Source organism: Poromitra crassiceps (genome assembly GCF_964638095.1).
Source record: "Poromitra crassiceps genome assembly, chromosome: 6".
NCBI lineage: Eukaryota > Metazoa > Chordata > Actinopteri > Beryciformes > Melamphaidae > Poromitra > Poromitra crassiceps.
The window spans coordinates 11,824,722-11,842,173 of NC_139627.1; the positions used below are offsets into that span (position 1 = coordinate 11,824,722).

The window sequence follows — 17,452 nt, forward strand, 5'->3', positions numbered from 1 at the left end:
TTGTCCCAAACTATCTGGTTTCTGGTACTCCTTTTTTAATATGTGTTCGGACATTCTGAAGGTGAGAATCTGTCCATCCCCTCATATTGCAATCTTTGGTAGACCACCGGATGAGCTAGATATGTCGGTCACCCAATCCAATGTTATCGCTTTTGCCTCGTTAATTGCTCGTAGGAGGATTCTTTTTCTTTGGAAAACCTCTCAGCCACCTTCATTTAAAGCTTGGCTTGAAGACATTTTATTTTTGCTTAAATTGGAAAAAATTAAATTCACCCTGCGGGGCTCCTCTGACAAATTTTATTCACATTGGAGACCGCTGATCGAATACGTAGATGGTCTTCCCCCAGACGACGTGGCTCCATAGAACAAGGGCCTGGGCCCTCCCAGGGATGGACGAATACCTTGCTGCCTGCCCACCACACTCACAGCCGCGCAGTGTTTTTCTGGCCTCATGAGACCGAAATAGGCCAACTTGACCCAGATGCTTGCAAGTATAAACTTTGACAACTTGAGTTATTACTGTTTTCACTGTTATACTACCTCTTACTGTATGTACGTGTGTATATGCATATACATATGAATATGTGTATGTATGTATATTATTATTATTATTTTATTTTATTATCTAATTTTATTTATTTTTTCTGTTGGAATGGGATTGGGTTGTGGGGAGGCAAAGGAGGGTAGATGTGTTGGTTGCGATGTTTCAATGTGAAAAAAAAAAGAAAGAAAATTAAACTGGTTACTGTACTGCCAATGCTCCCTGCTCAAAAATAAATATTATAAAAAAAAAACATGCTGTGGGCAGATGCCCAGGTGGAGCTGAACAGTCTGCTGGCTGAGGAGCTCCCTCATCAATCTGCCCCAGAAATGGACAGGATGGTCTTCTTCCAGCGTGTGGCCACCCTTTACGTCCGCTACCTCCAGATCTTCAGACAGCTGGAGGAAGCTTATGAACAGGTGGTCCACCCTCAGAAGAGACGTGTTATTTGTGTGATTCTGGATGGCGTGATAGGAAGAGTGTTAGAGCTGAAGAATGAAATGGCGGAGAAGTATTTATCTGAGTACCACTACATGGACAATGTCCTCGAGGCCCTGAAGCTCACACCTTCAGACCTTGAGATTCCTATCCCTCGCTATTTCGTCTGTGAACGCAGCAAAGAACTCCAACAGCAAGCAATGATGCTGACAAGCATCTTCAAAATGATGGAGGATACAGAAAGCCCAAAGGCACAAGACCTGAATCGAGAGGAGGCCATTAAGATCATCCAGGTGGCAGAGAGGGCCCGCCAAGGACGCCTCAAGGCCAAGGGCAAGTTGAACCAACACCAGCAGCCCTGTCCTGCAGTGGCCACTGCAGAGGCCAATAAAGCATGCACATGGACTAAACAGAAGGAGCACGAGGAGGACTTCCAGAGGTCCATCGTGACTATCACAAACAAACTACGAGATGTGGAGGGGCCTCACATGAGCGAGACCATGAAAGACCAAATCCGACAGTGGTTTGTAGAATGCCACGATGCCACTGGATCTTTTCCAGACTACCCAGATGAAGAGGATGGAGGTTCAGCTATCATCTTTGAGGAAAAAAACCCTCAACAGTTAATGAAAGAAATTTGGCAAAAGGAAAAGGAGGCAAGAGAGGCACTAGAGGTGGATGAAAAGAAAGGCAAGGGGAAGGAAAAAGGGAAGGAAGAAAATAAGGTAGAGGAGAATGAGGATGAGGATAGCTTGAAGATGCTACCTTCGGCTTTTCTGTCTGTCTTGGAAGAGGAAAACAAAACCTATGAAGATGTTTGGAAGAACCGCGACGAGTCCAGAAACTTCAGCCAGAGGCATGAGGCTGAGCTGATCAAGGAGGAGAAGAGGAAAGAGATTGAGGCAGACATTCGAGTTCAGGTGGATGTGCTGATGAGACAGGAGCTGGATGACTGGAAGACAGCTGTGGATAAAGACGCGGGTGGCAAAACCCAAGCACCTGCCAAGAAAAAGAGCAAAGGGGAAGCAAAGGGGAAGAAGGGAAAAAAAGACAAAGATCTAACAGCTGATAGGACTCTTGAGTCTCTGTGTCAGGAGCTGGTGGAACAGGGCTTGTTGAAACAGACAAATAATGTAAAGCTGCAGGATTACTTGGGTAACTATAGCTACCTTGGGAGCACACTGGAGCAAAATGCCATTGACCCGATGCCATCATTGTCTGATGTGCGGCAGGTCTTATCGCTGTATGCAGTTTTACCTTTAGGCTCCCAGGTCGTCCACGAGAAGGCTCCTCTGATCAAGGCCATCCTGCTGGCAGGGCCAGGAGGTGTGGGTAAGAAGAAGTTGGTCCATACCATCTGCCAGGAGACAGGTGCCAACCTGTTTGATCTGTCTCCTCTGAATACAGCAGGAAAATACCCAGACAAGCCTGGCCTTGCCATGATGCTTCACATGGTCTTTAAGGTTGCGAGATTGATTCAACCTTCAGTGATATGGATTGGAGATGCAGAGAAAATGTTCTACCAGAAAGTTCCCAAGGAAGAAAAAGACTTAGATCCCAGTCGCTTGAAGAAAGATTTGCCCAAGGCCCTCAAGTTGATGAAAGGGGAGGATCTCATTCTAGTGGTGGGAACAACTAAGAACCCTCAAAATGCTAATATCAAGTTACTGTGTAAGGTGTACAGCAAAATCATCCTCATACCAATACCAGATTATGACTCAAGATACATCATATGGAAGGAACTGACCAAAAAGAACGGAGGTGAGATAACCAAATCCCTGGACCTCAGCACCTTGGCCAAGATTTCGGGTGGCTACACCCCGGGTCATATGGTACAGGTGATCCACAGCATTCTGACCGAGAGCCGCATCCTGCAGCAGGCGAAGAACCCACTGACTGCTTCTGAGTTTATCGCTCCACTGGCCAAGATCGAGCCTGTGGTTCAGGATGAACAGGCCATTAAAAACTGGTTTGCAAAGACTCCCTTAGAAAAGAAACGCATTGCAATGAAGGCCGCCGCAGAAAAGGAAGAAGAGGAGGAGGCACCTGGCAAGGACGAAAAGAAGAAAAAAGGTTAACAAGACTAGGTAAAACTTAGTATGCAGGTGACCCACAGTGTTGCCACAACACTTTGTCAAGGAAAGTAGTTATAGCCTGTTTGAAGTGATCAGATAGTGAATAGATAATACAGTACATGCGTTAAATTCCTTCGTTTTAGCTATGCAGTGTTCTAAGCAGACCGAATGGCAGCACATGATAGAACGCTCATTACAGCCATAAGAGACTTGAGACTTGACTTGGACTTGTGACCCAAGACTTGCCCCCAAAGACTTGAGACTTGACTTGGACTGTAGCTCAAAGACTTGAGACTTGACTTGGACTCTAGCTCAAAGACTTGAGACTTGACTTGGACTGTAGCTCAAAGACTTGAGACTTGACTTGGACTGTAGCTCAAAGACTTGAGACTTGACTTGGACTCTAGCTCAAAGACTTGAGACTTGACTTGGACTCTAGCTCAAAGACTTGAGACTTGACTTGGACTCTAGCTCAAAGACTTGAGACTTGACTTGGACTGTAGCTCAAAGACTTGAGACTTGACTTGGACTGTAGCTCAAAGACTTGAGACTTGACTTGGACTCTAGCTCAAAGACTTGAGACTTGACATGTGAGCAACTTTGCTGTGAGGAGGGACTTTCGACCGACTGCTCGGCTTTCTTCGGTGGCGCAAGACACTCTGGGTAGAAGGGGATATCATGCTGTATGCCATGTTGAAACTGAGGGGATATCATGCTGTATGCCATGTTGAAACTGAGGGGATATCATGCTGTAGCCTATGCCATGTTGAAACTGAGGGGATATCATGCTGTATGCCATGTTGAAACTGAAAGCCCCAAGCTCCCATGCTGTGTGTGTTTGACATTTGATGGAGAATTGCCTGAAAGAGTGTATGTTGATTATATGAGTTATAGGGTAAGGCCGTTTGAGAGGGCTCCACTTACCATTATAAGTATTGTGAGTATGGTCATGTAGCTGCTGTGTGTAGAGGGGTCAGTCAGGAGATGTGGGAGGTGTGCGGGAGAAGAGTGTGAGAGAGACAGGTGTTCGCTAGGGGAGGCGAAATGCCTACACTGTGATGGTAATCATGTGGGGTCAACACGGTGCTGCCTACACTGTGATGTAATCATGTGGGGTCAACACGGTGCTGCCTACACTGTGATGTAATCATGTGGGGTCAACACGGTGCTGCCTACACTGTGATGTAATCATGTGGGGTCAACACGGTGCTGCCTACACTGTGATGGTAATCATGTGGGGTCAACACGGTGCTGCCTACACTGTGATGTAATCATGTGGGGTCAACACGGTGCTGCCTACACTGTGATGTAATCATGTGGGGTCAACACGGTGCCTACACTGTGATGGTAATCATGTGGGGTCAACACGGTGCTGCCTACACTGTGATGGTAATCACGTGGGGTCAACACGGTGCTGCCTACACTGTGATGTAATCATGTGGGGTCAACACGGTGCTGCCTACACTGTGATGGTAATCATGTGGGGTCAACACGGTGCTGCCTACACTGTGATGGTAATCATGTGGGGTCAACACGGTGCTGCCTACACTGTGATGTAATCATGTGGGGTCAACACGGTGCTGCCTACACTGTGATGGTAATCACGTGGGGTCAACACGGTGGTATTGACGTAACGTAGCTCTAACTTGTTTGTCGATTTTAGTGCTTCTTGTATTTTATATTAATATTTTTGTGGAAAATTCCTGTTTTAGTTCAATAGCTTCCATGATGCAGTAAACACACTAAAAACCAATATAAGGAGAAGCTGTGTCTATTTCTCTATAATAATCATTTCTGGTATTTAAAAACAGTACAAAAGTGTAGGCTACTACTGTATTACTGACTCAATAAATATGGGGGGGAAACAATGTTTATGTTGAAATAAAAAAAAGTTTATGTTCAAATAAATATACCAAGTAGTTATATAAGCTCTCTGGTTGTATTGCTTTGCCACGCACGCAATTTTATTTTATTTTAGTATTTTAATATATTCAAACAAATATGTTTTGTTTAGAGGGAATATTCAAATATGATTTTGGGGCTATTTTGACAGCCCTACATCCCACGCTCCAGAATCTCATCTAGCCTGATACGGGCTCTGCTGGGGAGTGCACTAATGCAGACAGGTGGAGCAGAGGAAATGGGGGAGGGGGGATCCTTTAGGTCCTAACTAAAGGATAGTGTCTGTCAGACACTATCAACATGCCAAAAGTTAAGAGTTCCTACCATCCTGGATGTGTTGTACTTGCTTCATACAGCCTGTAGTCGGGTTCAGGAGCACTGAGGAGGCTGATTTTTGGACAAAATAAATTAAATCTACTTTTTTCCCTACCACCTCCTCCTTTGTTACAGCAGAGTCTACCACAGTAACATAGCCTAACCGAAGCCACCAAGAGCAACCAACACCAAACCATTTCATTGTATTAATGCTTATTGGCTCACATCTCTTGCAACCTTGATTCAACACATTAAAATGGTCAAATAAGCTTCGATTCTCATACAGATAATTTAAATAAATACCATAATTATCATCAACAAATGTGATAACCCGTATCATTGAACAAAGGCCTACACTTCTTGACTTTTTCTGGAGCATTTGACCCCCCCCTATCCTTTTCAGTGGAGGCCATGTTTAAATATGCATCAATAAGTAAACAGTTAACAGCTGATTCTTTTCTTTTGGCATCATCACAGTGTGTGCTTTGTGACAATATGCCTCACAAATAGGTTGTAATGTATTTTTATAGTCTTTCTTCAATAAAAGAAAAACAACTTTTTCAGTTGGTCGCACAGCACATGATTTGGTCACTCACTCTCTCTCTCTCTCTCTCTCTCTCTCTCTCTCACACACACACACACACACACACACACACACACACACACACACACACACACACACACACACACACACACACACACACTACTGTGGTAGGCAGCAGTTAACCTCGCGTCACCAGGCTCTTCTCGGCGAGAAAGAGCCTGGCTCCCGCCCACAATTGATTTTGTCACCCTACTGGTTCCAGCCTAGAGCCCGCCCTAGACCGGATGGCAGCGTTTCTAGCTCGTCAACTTTCACGTTAACTTGACAATTTGACCCAAGTATCAGAATCCTCTTTCACCGTTTTGACCGGTGTGTCAGGCGGTGGTGGCAGAGATGCGATATTGCATAAACGTTTTGTTTTATGTAACGCTAGCTTTGTTTTGATCAGACTCTAGTTTAGGTAACATCACCGCGTCAAGCTAACGGCAACAAAGACGTTGTTAGGCGCATTGCCATCCGGTGTTAATTCTGGGTCCGGGGTTTACGCCCCCATGACAAAAAGCAGGGTGGAAGGTGCCCAGACTAGGCAGCAGTTTAGTTGTGTTCTCAGCAGATTCTCACTGCGCTCCTCCCCCATCACCTCCTGACCCCCGACCCCGCTCGCATTTCTTACCGCAAGGCATTCTGGGTATTGGGTGACGTGTGGAAGCGGCCATCATGAAAACGTTCTTGTAACAACACTCTGGCTGCATTCCGATCCACAGGGGACTTCACAGTGTATTCCCTACTCCCTACTCCGTGCTCAGGGAATGTCAGTTAAGGGAACTTCCCTCGACAAAATCCCTCTATTCGGAACACCCTGCAACGTCACCGACGTCAGAGTCGACTTCCTCTGCTGTGCGTCGCCCTGTGGTGACTGCTGCTACATTGATAGCCTATCATGTATGTAATATTAATATAAAACAAAAACCCATGTTCTATTGAAATGTATATCACCTGTGAATAAAAGTGATTTGATTCCTAAAATATATGATTGCTTATTGTTTATTGCAGATTGTTATATAATATTATATTATGTTGACTATTTACCGAATATTATGTAATATTAATATCGTGAATTTTTATTATATTAATTCTTAATTATGAATGGTGCATGATCGGTCTCGCGCACCTGTTCACCGCGGGAAATTATGAATATGATCGGTCTCGCGCACCTGTTCACTGCGGGAAACCTCCACTTCTGAGGGAAAGACCAGCTGCAAAAATGCCGGAGCCTCAACTCCTCAATGCTTTTGCGGTGGCGACGGCCTACTTCTTAAGACGTCAACAATATGAGCGGACCCGTCAGAGGCGACGTCTCCGCATGAAAAGGCTATTGGCAATGGTTGGCTTGACCCTTCAGCATGTAAGTTTTGTTTGTTGCTGGCTAGCACCCCCAGGTGTCCGTGTTGTTACTTAAACATGAGGGTTTCTAAACTCCTGAAATGAGCTAACTGATAAATAATAGGCTATACACTGATACACTGACACAGAAAACAATAGTTACATGTAGTATGTCAATTGAGGAACAATATTATGCATTAAAATAAATTACTGGCTGTAGGCTATAATCACATTTGAACTGGAGTCATGAATGCTGGTTCAAATCACATTTGAAGTCCAATCCCACATTCTTTTCTAGCCTTTCTTTAATCTGTCAGTGAAATCAAAACGTGGGATTTTCTCAACTTCTTTTTCAGAATCAGAAAGAATCAGACAGACAATTTTTATTGCATCTAATTTATTTTCAGAAAACCAATTAAACCAATCATGTTTAAATTTCCAATCATTTTTAGGATGTGAATCCCAGAGGCTACAGCCAAATCAATGCAACGGTGCCAGTGTTGCAGCTGTTTTTTGATGGGGAATCAGACACCAGACCCGACTTCCGCCTCTGCCGTGAATCCCTGAACGCCCTCCTGAGCATGCTCCATCAAGAGCGACACCATGGCTGGGGTCAAACTATCAAAGTGCTCGTATTCATCTTCTGGCTGGCTTGTGGCACATCATACCGTGTGGTCTGCAGGGTCTTTGGAATGCCCAAAACCACTGTGTTCCTTTCGACTAGGGAGGTTTTGATGTCCCTCCTGCACTATTGTGGCCATATAATTAGGCTCCCACCAACAGAAGAGGAAAGGAGGGCTGTGGGCGAAGGTTTTGCCAGGTTGGCCAACCATGGTGCTTTCCGGCGGGCTTTGGGAGCAATTGATGGCTGCCACATACGAATAAAAGCCCCAGCAAATGATGCCATCTGCTATTTCAACAGAAAACAGTTTTATTCTGTTGTTCTTCAAGCGGTGTGTGACCACAATGGCAGATTCATAGATGTCTTCTGTGGTTACCCTGGGTCAGCCCATGATGCCAGGATTCTCCGATGCAGTCCACTTTTTGTGTCTGGAGTCTATCCACCTGCTGACCACTTCCTGCTTGGTGATGGAGGCTATCCATGCATCGAAAACCCCATTACCATCATCACACCATACAGGGAGCCAGTCCAGGGACCAGTCCAAGCACGATTCAACAGGCATCATTCCAAAGCAAGGTGCATCATTGAGACCACATTTGGGAGGATGAAGGCCCGGTGGAGAGCAATCTTCCTCCAGACTTTGCCACTGGATCGGCTGATTGTGCCCAAGGTGGTCACTGCCTGTGCAATGCTCCACAATATCTGCCTGGGTGTAGGGGATGTTATGGATGAGACTGTGGCTGAGCCCATCAGAGGACACGGACATGTGGCTGAAGCGGTGAGATGTGCAAGGAGGGAAGAACTTGCTGCCTTAATATCAGCTCCGGAGGAAAGGCACAATGTGCTGCGAGAGCATGATTATGTGTAAGCAGGGCCGGCTCCAGCCAATTTGATGCACCGTCGCTCTCTCTAACCTCTTCCACTCCACCTGAAAAAAAGGAATAACTGACTGAGGCTATTCCAATAAACTTGTAATAAATAAATCCAATAAATAAATATAGAATGCCCATAGACTAATGAATGATGAAGGTCCTATTAATGAGGATGATAATAAGTTGTGGGTTTATTACTGATAGCGGATGAAATCGGCTAGCAGCCTGCACCATGTGATGAGTCTGATTAGCATTGTGCTGCGCACATAATAGGCTAATTAGCCAGAGCAACCACGAGGAAATTATACTACAGAGCTTAACAGAAAATTGCTCGCCTGAGGTTACTAAACTTTACATAATCATATTACAGTAGGCTATATACACAATACCCGACTGTAAACATGATGGGCTTGCTTGCTTACTTACTTTATATGTACGCACTGGGTAAAGGATGAGCTGCTGATACAGGACGACTAGGAGCGAACTTGCTCCGCACGTTCACCTGGTGAGATGACGCAACATGAAGCTAAAACGATTAAATGGACCATACCAACTACAAAAGTGGGCTGTACCATTAGCATGGGGATGTAAAGGGGATGGCCTTTTTAACACCACCCCTCCTACCAGACACCCATTTTTGTCTCTTTTAGGGGGTCAGAGGATATTTAGGGTGAGATAGCAGTTCAACAGTATATGCCTCATGGAAGTGATACACTTCATCTGAAAGCTGGGAACCTGAAGACCTCATTTGAGTTGCAGCTCAGCACAGTACACAGCACAGCTCAGTTTTTTTAGTCATAATTCTGTAATAAACATTGTGTTTTAGTTGGGCATCTATTCAAATGTTGAAAGTGTATTTCTATTTCTAGTGTATTGGGCTTAGAATTGTGATGGAACTTGTATGATGATCATCCCCATGCTCAATAAATTGTCTCATAACTTTTTGCAGCAATGTTTGGGTTCATACCATTTGTTACACAGATCACCATATGAGCATCACACATGAATCCATTGGGCTCATTGAATCAACAAGTCTCAGATGCCCAGTCATATCCAATTCCAAGACTGTTTGCAGTAGGCAGAAATATTAAAATAGAATAGGCGAAAATAACACATTTGGACTGCATGCATTTCCCCCCCAAACACTTATAATTTGCATTTGTGAATTGTTTTTAAAATGTTTTTGTAAACAAGGCAAATAAAGCATGTTAGCCAATCAAATGCAACATAATTTAAGTACCCAATTATTGTGTCCTATGTTTGTAACAATTACCATGACACACCACACTGTAACTTAACTATTTACTGAACATTGGGGCCTTCTCTCCATATACTCTGCCAGCAGAGCTGACTACTCTAAGCATTAACCAGAGCTAACTGGGACATAGTATCTAGCTAATCTACAGCCTAATCTGGCCTATCCTACCCTGCTCTAGTCTGATTTTAGCCTGAACACTAACAGGTCAGCCTTAGGCTGTAGCTAATCTATCGCCTACCTAAGCTGTTCTAAACCAACCGGCAGCCCAGGTTCTAAACCAACCGGCAGTGCAACATTGTGCTCCGAAATCCAGAACTCCCCGTGTGCAGCGGCGTTCTGGGCGTGCTCCCATTACCGTATGAATGTATCAATAAATGAATCAGCCAATCAATCAATCAATAAATAAATAAATACAATTTCAAACAATTTCAGACCTACTTGTATCAGCTCTCTCTATAGTAGCAGACCTATCTTCTCAGGACGGATTCAAAGAGTGACAGGAATCTCTCGTTGAACTCTGTATTCCTTCTATCTCTTTCCTCCTCTCTGTCGGTTTCTTCTCTGAGAAAGTCCAGAATTTGATTGGCCACACGTTTTGGGGCCCTTTTTGTTGGTGGGATGGTAGTAGTAGAAGTGGAGCCAGCAGTAGGAGTAGAAGAGGCAGTAGGAGCAGAAGAACTGGTAGAGGCAGGGGAAGCAGGAGTGGTCAGGGCAGGTGTAACAGGAGTGGTCAGGGCAGGTGTAACAGGAGTGGTCAGGGCAGGGGGCACAGCACTGGTCAAGGTGGAGGCATGCAAAAAATCTGTTGCTCATCTGTTGCTTAATCTGATCTCTTGAGACTAACTAGAGCCTTCTCATTTATGAATCATTCTGTGCTCATTTGTGTCTTATTTCTTGCTCCTAAGGGTCCCTTAGGAGCAATAATCGAGAGTAAAATGAGATGTACTACTAGTAGACTGATCTGAGACAAATGATGTTCAATTGAGCAATATTTGAGAAAGAATGTGAGATGAGTCTGAGACTTTCATGAGACAAACCTGAGAAGTATGATCCCTATAGGAGATCTCATTATTGTATGTCCAATGTCTCCTCCTTGTCTCATTTATTTCTCTTAAATGTCCAAATGAAGCTATATATGAGACGGTAGCATAATTGATCCATAGCTCCGCCCCCTTTCCTGACCACACCCACTCCCACCTTTAAATACACCTAGGCATTCCCCCTACCCAGCCCTCGAACCCCGACTCTACATCCCTCCTATCCCTAGCTATGACCCCTTTTCCTTAACCCTGCCTCCTTCCCTCACCACCCACACCGCGAATCCCAACTCTCTACAACCTTCTTATCTCTAGTTAAGGGCCCTTTTGCTTAGCCCCGCCCTCTCCCTCCCCTCATAGTTTTTCTGTAATCCTGCTAACAAACAGACAAATATATAATATATTGTAGAAAGAACACAAGAAATGACATTTTTAGCAGGATCATGTGACCAGCAGAAGGATAGAGATCCCTGCTGGCCAGACTTGATGACAATGTGTTTGCTGTTTCTGGATAGATTTGTAGAGGAAACGCAGAAAGTCAGAGAACGTCAGATTTATTGCTTATTTTGAAATAAAAAAAATACAAACTTGTTAACAAGTGCCCCCCCCTTTTTTTTTTACAACATTTGTGCAACAAGTAAAGTGCAGACATCAAAAGTAAACAACTAGGGCCATATGAAATCAGTTTATTTTTTTCCATATTCCACTATTTTTCCCAAAATTCTGTTTTCCCCATTTTAATTTTAGTTTAGGGGTTAGGATAGATTTTTGTTTTATGACATGGTTCTCTCACGCAGCCTCTTTGACATGTTTCTCAAAGTGAAAACCAAGTTATGAGGTGACGTAAGGATCCAACGCAAGACTGATAACCCTCTCAAAACACCCCAATCGAAAATCAAATGATTTATGGTGGCTTATTTTACAATTATGAAATAATTTATCTTACTACAATAATGTCTACTTTTGATTTTGATGATTATGCCTACTTTTATCAATTTCAGCCAAATTATTCTGTTTTGCGGAAATCATATGGCCCTGAACAATGGTTCTGGAGGTTTTAGGTTTAGGAAATAAAGTGCTACAACGGTCTGCTCTTTCAGTGCAAGTAAACAAGAGGCTCTTCGCTCTGAAAAGAACCAACTGAGCAGATCTTAAAGCATGAAAATGCACAAATAAATAATTGAAAAAAGGACATGAAACATTTCATCATATGACTCTAGCTCATTTGTATTTAACCTCAGACAAGACACTGCATTTCAAGTCTGAAGTTTACCTAGATTTGCTAGAAAGATTAACATTTCAGCTTTTCGCCAAGTAGGGCACTGCTAGATGATGTCACTACGTTGACTGTACAGTAGTAATGATTTAGAATGTTTTGATGAATCAAAACAACCACAATCCAAGTCAGAAACACAACATTCTGTGAGCCTGTTAAAATTCTAAATAATTAATACCAACACAACTAGCCTGTATTCCACTGTAGCCTACTGTACTGTCAACCTAGTGACATCATCAAGCAGTGCCCTACAGTAGTAGTTGGCGAACTGTAGTTGGCGAAAAGCTGAAATGTCAATCTTTCTAGCAAATCTAGGTACATTTCAGACTTGAAAGCAGTGTCCTGTCTTGTTTGGGGTGAAACGCAAATTAACTTGAGTCATATGATTAAATGTTTCATGTCCTCTTTAAAATGCTACATCTGTCTGCTCTTTAAGTGCAAATAAAGAATAGGCTTCTAGCTCTGTCTGAAAATAATTACCTCAACATATTTTAAACACTAGAACTGTGCTCATTCAATGCAAATAAACAAAATAACAAGTCTCTTCAGCAGATTTTAAGCACTAGAAGTGTGCTTATTCAGTGTAAACAAACAAAATAATGAAGAGTCTCTTAGCTACGGTGAGGGGTTGTAGCTGAACTCTGCCTGAGAGGTCCACGGGGGCCACCAGACTCCAGAGGTAGAAGGGCCAGACCGAGCAAGCTGGAGCAGACCCAGACAGCTGACATGCTGCTCTGCATGGCCTGGTAGTCGCTGTCCGGCCTGTAGGACCAAGAGAAGAACATGACTTAAGAGGCAATGATTCCCAACCAGGGGTACAAATACCCCTAGGTGTACATGAACAGCTTGCATGGAAAGATTGAGGATCAAAATTTAAAGTCAACTAAAAATAATTCAATGAAGCCAGCCCATCTACTGCAGCACCAGAGCACTAAACACCTATTGGTAAAACGGACACATTGTCCAATCAAAAACTGTCAGAAGTCAAGTAAAAAAAAAAAGCTCAATTGTCTCCATTAATTAAAGCTCAGGTGACTGATGAAAAGGAGTTGAACCTGCTATTGGGCGAGTCTGAATATTATTTTCTCACTCAAATGTAAATGTCTTAAACGTGAGTCATTCCAACTATTTTCATTTACTATTTTCATTTAATAATCGGTTGTGTCAGATACTAAAAGTTTAATAGAACTAATTTAGGAGAATCATTAACATGCATGAGTGAGGGGGTACTATTGGCATGTCACAACAGCTCAAGGACGAAAAGGGTTGGGAACCACTGACTTAAGGAGCTGCAAACACAGCAGAGACTTTCACACCCTGACAAGAGGAAACACCTGCAGGGAAACATTGCATACTTGTCTTTTGGGGGGAATTTTGGGGTGTGAAAAATTGTTGGTCAAAAAGTTCATATAATCAAATCACAACAGTAAAACAGGGAATATTACAGAATTTTCGATAGTTTGGCTGAAATGGATAAAAGTAGGCCTCATTATCAAAATCCAAAGTGCACTTAATTATTGTAGCAGCCTAAACGATTTCATAATTGTAAAATTGGCCGAGAGAAATTGTTCTGTTTTCGATCGGGGTGTTGTTTTTTTTTGGGGGGGGGGGGGGGGGGGGGTCTTGCATGGGATCCCGTCCCTTACATCACCTCACAGCTTGGTTTTCACTTGAGAAAAATGTTGAAGAAAGCCAAGTCATCAGAACAAGAAAAAAAAATCGGAAACTGTAGAGTTTTCATATGGCCCTATATCTTAGAGTGAGTGAGAAACAAAAAAAGAGAGTTTGAGATAGCGAAAGCAGTCCACACATACCTGCTTGCAAGTCAGAGCTATCTAAGGCCTGCTCTTGTGCGACACTTGTTGATGAAAGCTTTCTTCAGTTTGGTTTCATCGACTCCTGTCCAACCTTCCAAGGTGGCACATCTCAGGACGTAGGCTGGAATACAAAAGCATCCAAAAATGGCATGAGTTATTTTGAAAAATAAGACATAACACAACAACTGCACTCAAACCCCCACCCCCCTCTCAAGTTTGAGAAAACTTACTTTTAATTCCGTCGACCATCTTCTGGTCAAGGAGTCTCTTCCCCTCAGGGATCTTGCCATGGCGTCCAAAGGCGACCGCATTCACACAATCTTCAGCAGAGAAAAATGCATCAAAAAGAAGATGAAACAGGCGCAGGCAATCTTGTTTTGATGCCTGATGCATGGCAGCAAGGCGGAACGATGAGATGAACAAGCCGCTGTCAGGATACAACTCCTGCTGGCCTGGTGCCGATGGGCTGTTGTCCAGCTCCAGGTCACGATGATGTCTCTCTCCAATGAGGGTGAGAAGATTCTGAAGCTCTCTGACCTGGCCTGGGTCTGAGAGGGGGGGAAATAACACAAAGATTTGTGCCCCTGTTATTTGAAGATGTACATTGTTTGTAGTAGACATGTACTATACTTCGTAAATTAAAACCTGTCTATAAGTATCCAAGAAGCTCTTTTTTCTCTTTTCTGATTAAAATTGATTTATGAATGAACAGTAAAGGATTTTACACACAAAGTCTGTTTGTTTCGTATGCGTTTTCCTCCATCCGTCATCCAGAAAAACAAATCAGAAACCTTGCACACTGAGTCCGATGCATTTTATGATTATGTTTGTCGTTCTATTCGCAATATGAGACAAATATTCATCCTCTCCTGTATCCATATTGCAAAAATGACTGACAGGCAGCAGCGGCTGATCTGCAGCAGCAGTGATGTGGACTGGCGAAGGCAGCTGGTCGGGGAATGGTTACCATATAATACTGGACACAGGGCTCCATCAATGCTCAACTTCACCTCGCTTAGCCGGCTGTGGTGTGCTGTGGCTGGGTGCTGCAGCACCGCTCCCCAGGGAGAGGGGCCAGTGAGGTGGTGCGAGCTGCTCAGACTGGACTCCAGCCGAGTGGGACTCGGCCACTCTGCTTTCTCTCTCCGACAAAACACAGACGAATCAAACAGCTCGCAAAAGGCTTTTGACTGATGCAAAAAAATGCAGAAAATTGAACCTTAAATCGAACTTTAATGACAGACGAAAGTTTTGGAGTCAGTGTGTAAACCTGAATGACAACATGAGGTCATATTTATTTTCGGACGAAAATACAGACTTGGTGTGCAAAAGCATTACGTTTGACATCTTACATTACTTACCTATTCTTGAGATGGCTTCGTCCATCTTCCTACATCCATCACATGGTCTCCCTCCAGTTGCTGCCTGCTGTCCAGGGGCTGCATTGCTCCTGTAGGGTGGTGGGCCGGCTACATTGTTGTCCTCCTCGGATGGTGAGCTGGCCGCATTTCCCCTGTAGTAATTAACACCAACACATTTCATACACAACAAGCAGCTCAGAGTGCTTTACATTAAGGCAGACAAGACATAAAATATAAAACAAGACAACAAATGCACACTAAGTGAACCCATATGTTTCAATTTTGTTTTCCCATGTGCTTCCTGAGTCTGCTCTGATATTAACGTTAGATCTCACTGCAGACGAGTATCATACAACACATATCACATATCAAAAACCTCACCATCCACAGATGAATGTGAATCTTACAGGCTTTTTTTATTTATTTATTATTGCATATCGATCCAATTTCTAAGATGAAATAATGCTGCCCATGTCACCTTGTTTATGGGAATTAAAATGTGTGCCTTTACATGATTTGGCTCTAGTCGTGTATGAGCATAGCTATGGAAATCGACATTATGTTCTCTGATATCATCACCTAATGGAAGCATGTATAGTGAGAAAAGCAGGGGACAGCTTCCTTGTGCAACACCAAAAGAGAGATCATGTTTCTCTAACACATGATCTCCAAGAAAGATGAAACATTTCTTCCCTGTAATGTACATTCAGAACCAGTTTAGGACACATTCAGAAAGACCAACCTGTAGGGTGGTGAGGAGGCTGGGTTAACCTCGTCAGATGATGAGCCGGGCACATTGATCGGTGGGCTGGCCGCGCCCCTGCCACCAGGTGCTGAGCCAGCTGCGTTGCCCCTCTGGAGGTGTGAACTGACCGTGTCTCCATTGTCAGGTGCTGAGCCAGCTGCGTTGCCCCTCTGGAGGTGTGAACTGACCGTGTCTCCATTGTCAGGTGCTGAGCCAGCTGCGTTGCCCCTCTGGAGTTGTGAACTGACCGTGTCTCCATGGTCAGGTGCTGAGCCAGCTGCGTTGCCCCTCTGGAGTTGTGAACTGACCGTGTCTCCATGGTCAGGTGCTGAGCCAGCTGCGTTGCCCCTCTGGAGTGGTGAACTGACCGTGTCTCCGTCATTAGGCGGTGCGCCGGCTGCGTTGCTCCAGTATGGTGGTTGTTGGACCGCTGCAGTGCCCCAGTATGGTGGTGCTTGGCCAGCTGCGTTGCCCCAGTATGGTGGAGGTTGTCCTGCTCCGTTGCCCAAGTATGGTGGTGCTTGGCCAGCTGTGTTGCCCCAGTATGGTGGTGGTGCTTGGCCAGCTGCGTTGCCCCAGTAGGGTGGTGGAGCCCTGTAGTCTGGTGGTGTGCCAGTGGTGATGCCCCAGTAAGGAAGTGGGCCAGCTGTGTTGCACCTGTCAGACGACAGACCAGCAGTGTTGCTCCAGTAAGAACGTAGGCCGGCTGTGTTGCCCCCATTGGACAATGGGACAACAGTGTTGCCACCACTGAGTGGTGGACTGGCTCCGTTGCCATTATTGGAAGATGGGACAATGGTGTTGCTGGCATTGAGTGGGGGGCTGGCTGCGTTGCCATTGTCAGAAGATGGGACAATGGTGTTGCTGGTGTTGAGTGGGGGGCTGGCTGTGTTGCCATTGTCAGAAGATGGGACAATGGTGTTGCTGGTGTTGAGTGGGGGGCTGGCTGTGTTGCCATTGTCAGAAGATGGGACAATGGTGTTGCTGGTGTTGAGTGGGGGGCTGGCTGCGTTGCCATTGTCAGAAGATGGGACAATGGTGTTGCTGGCATTGAGTGGGGGGCTGGCTGTGTTGCCATTGTCAGAAGATGGGACAATGGTGTTGCCGCCGTTGAGTGGGGGGCCGGCTGCATTGCCCACATCGGCTGATGGGCCAGCACTGCATTCTACACCATATTCTGAGAGTGGGCTCCTCTCAATTATTAGTGTGTCAGAACCTGAAGATCCCGCGTTTGGTGAGGTACCTTTGAGCAACTCTAAATAAGAT

The 17,452-nt window shown here is 44.5% G+C and overlaps 1 pseudogene across 1 annotated transcript; it reads left to right on the forward strand.

The window, feature by feature from the left end:
- The first annotated feature begins 795 nt into the window (after nucleotides 1-795).
- LOC310777701 (dynein regulatory complex protein 11 pseudogene) lies at nucleotides 796-3,057 on the forward strand (annotated as a pseudogene). Its single transcript has one exon. The product of its transcript is annotated as a dynein regulatory complex protein 11 pseudogene (transcript).
- The last annotated feature ends 14,395 nt before the right edge of the window (nucleotides 3,058-17,452 follow it).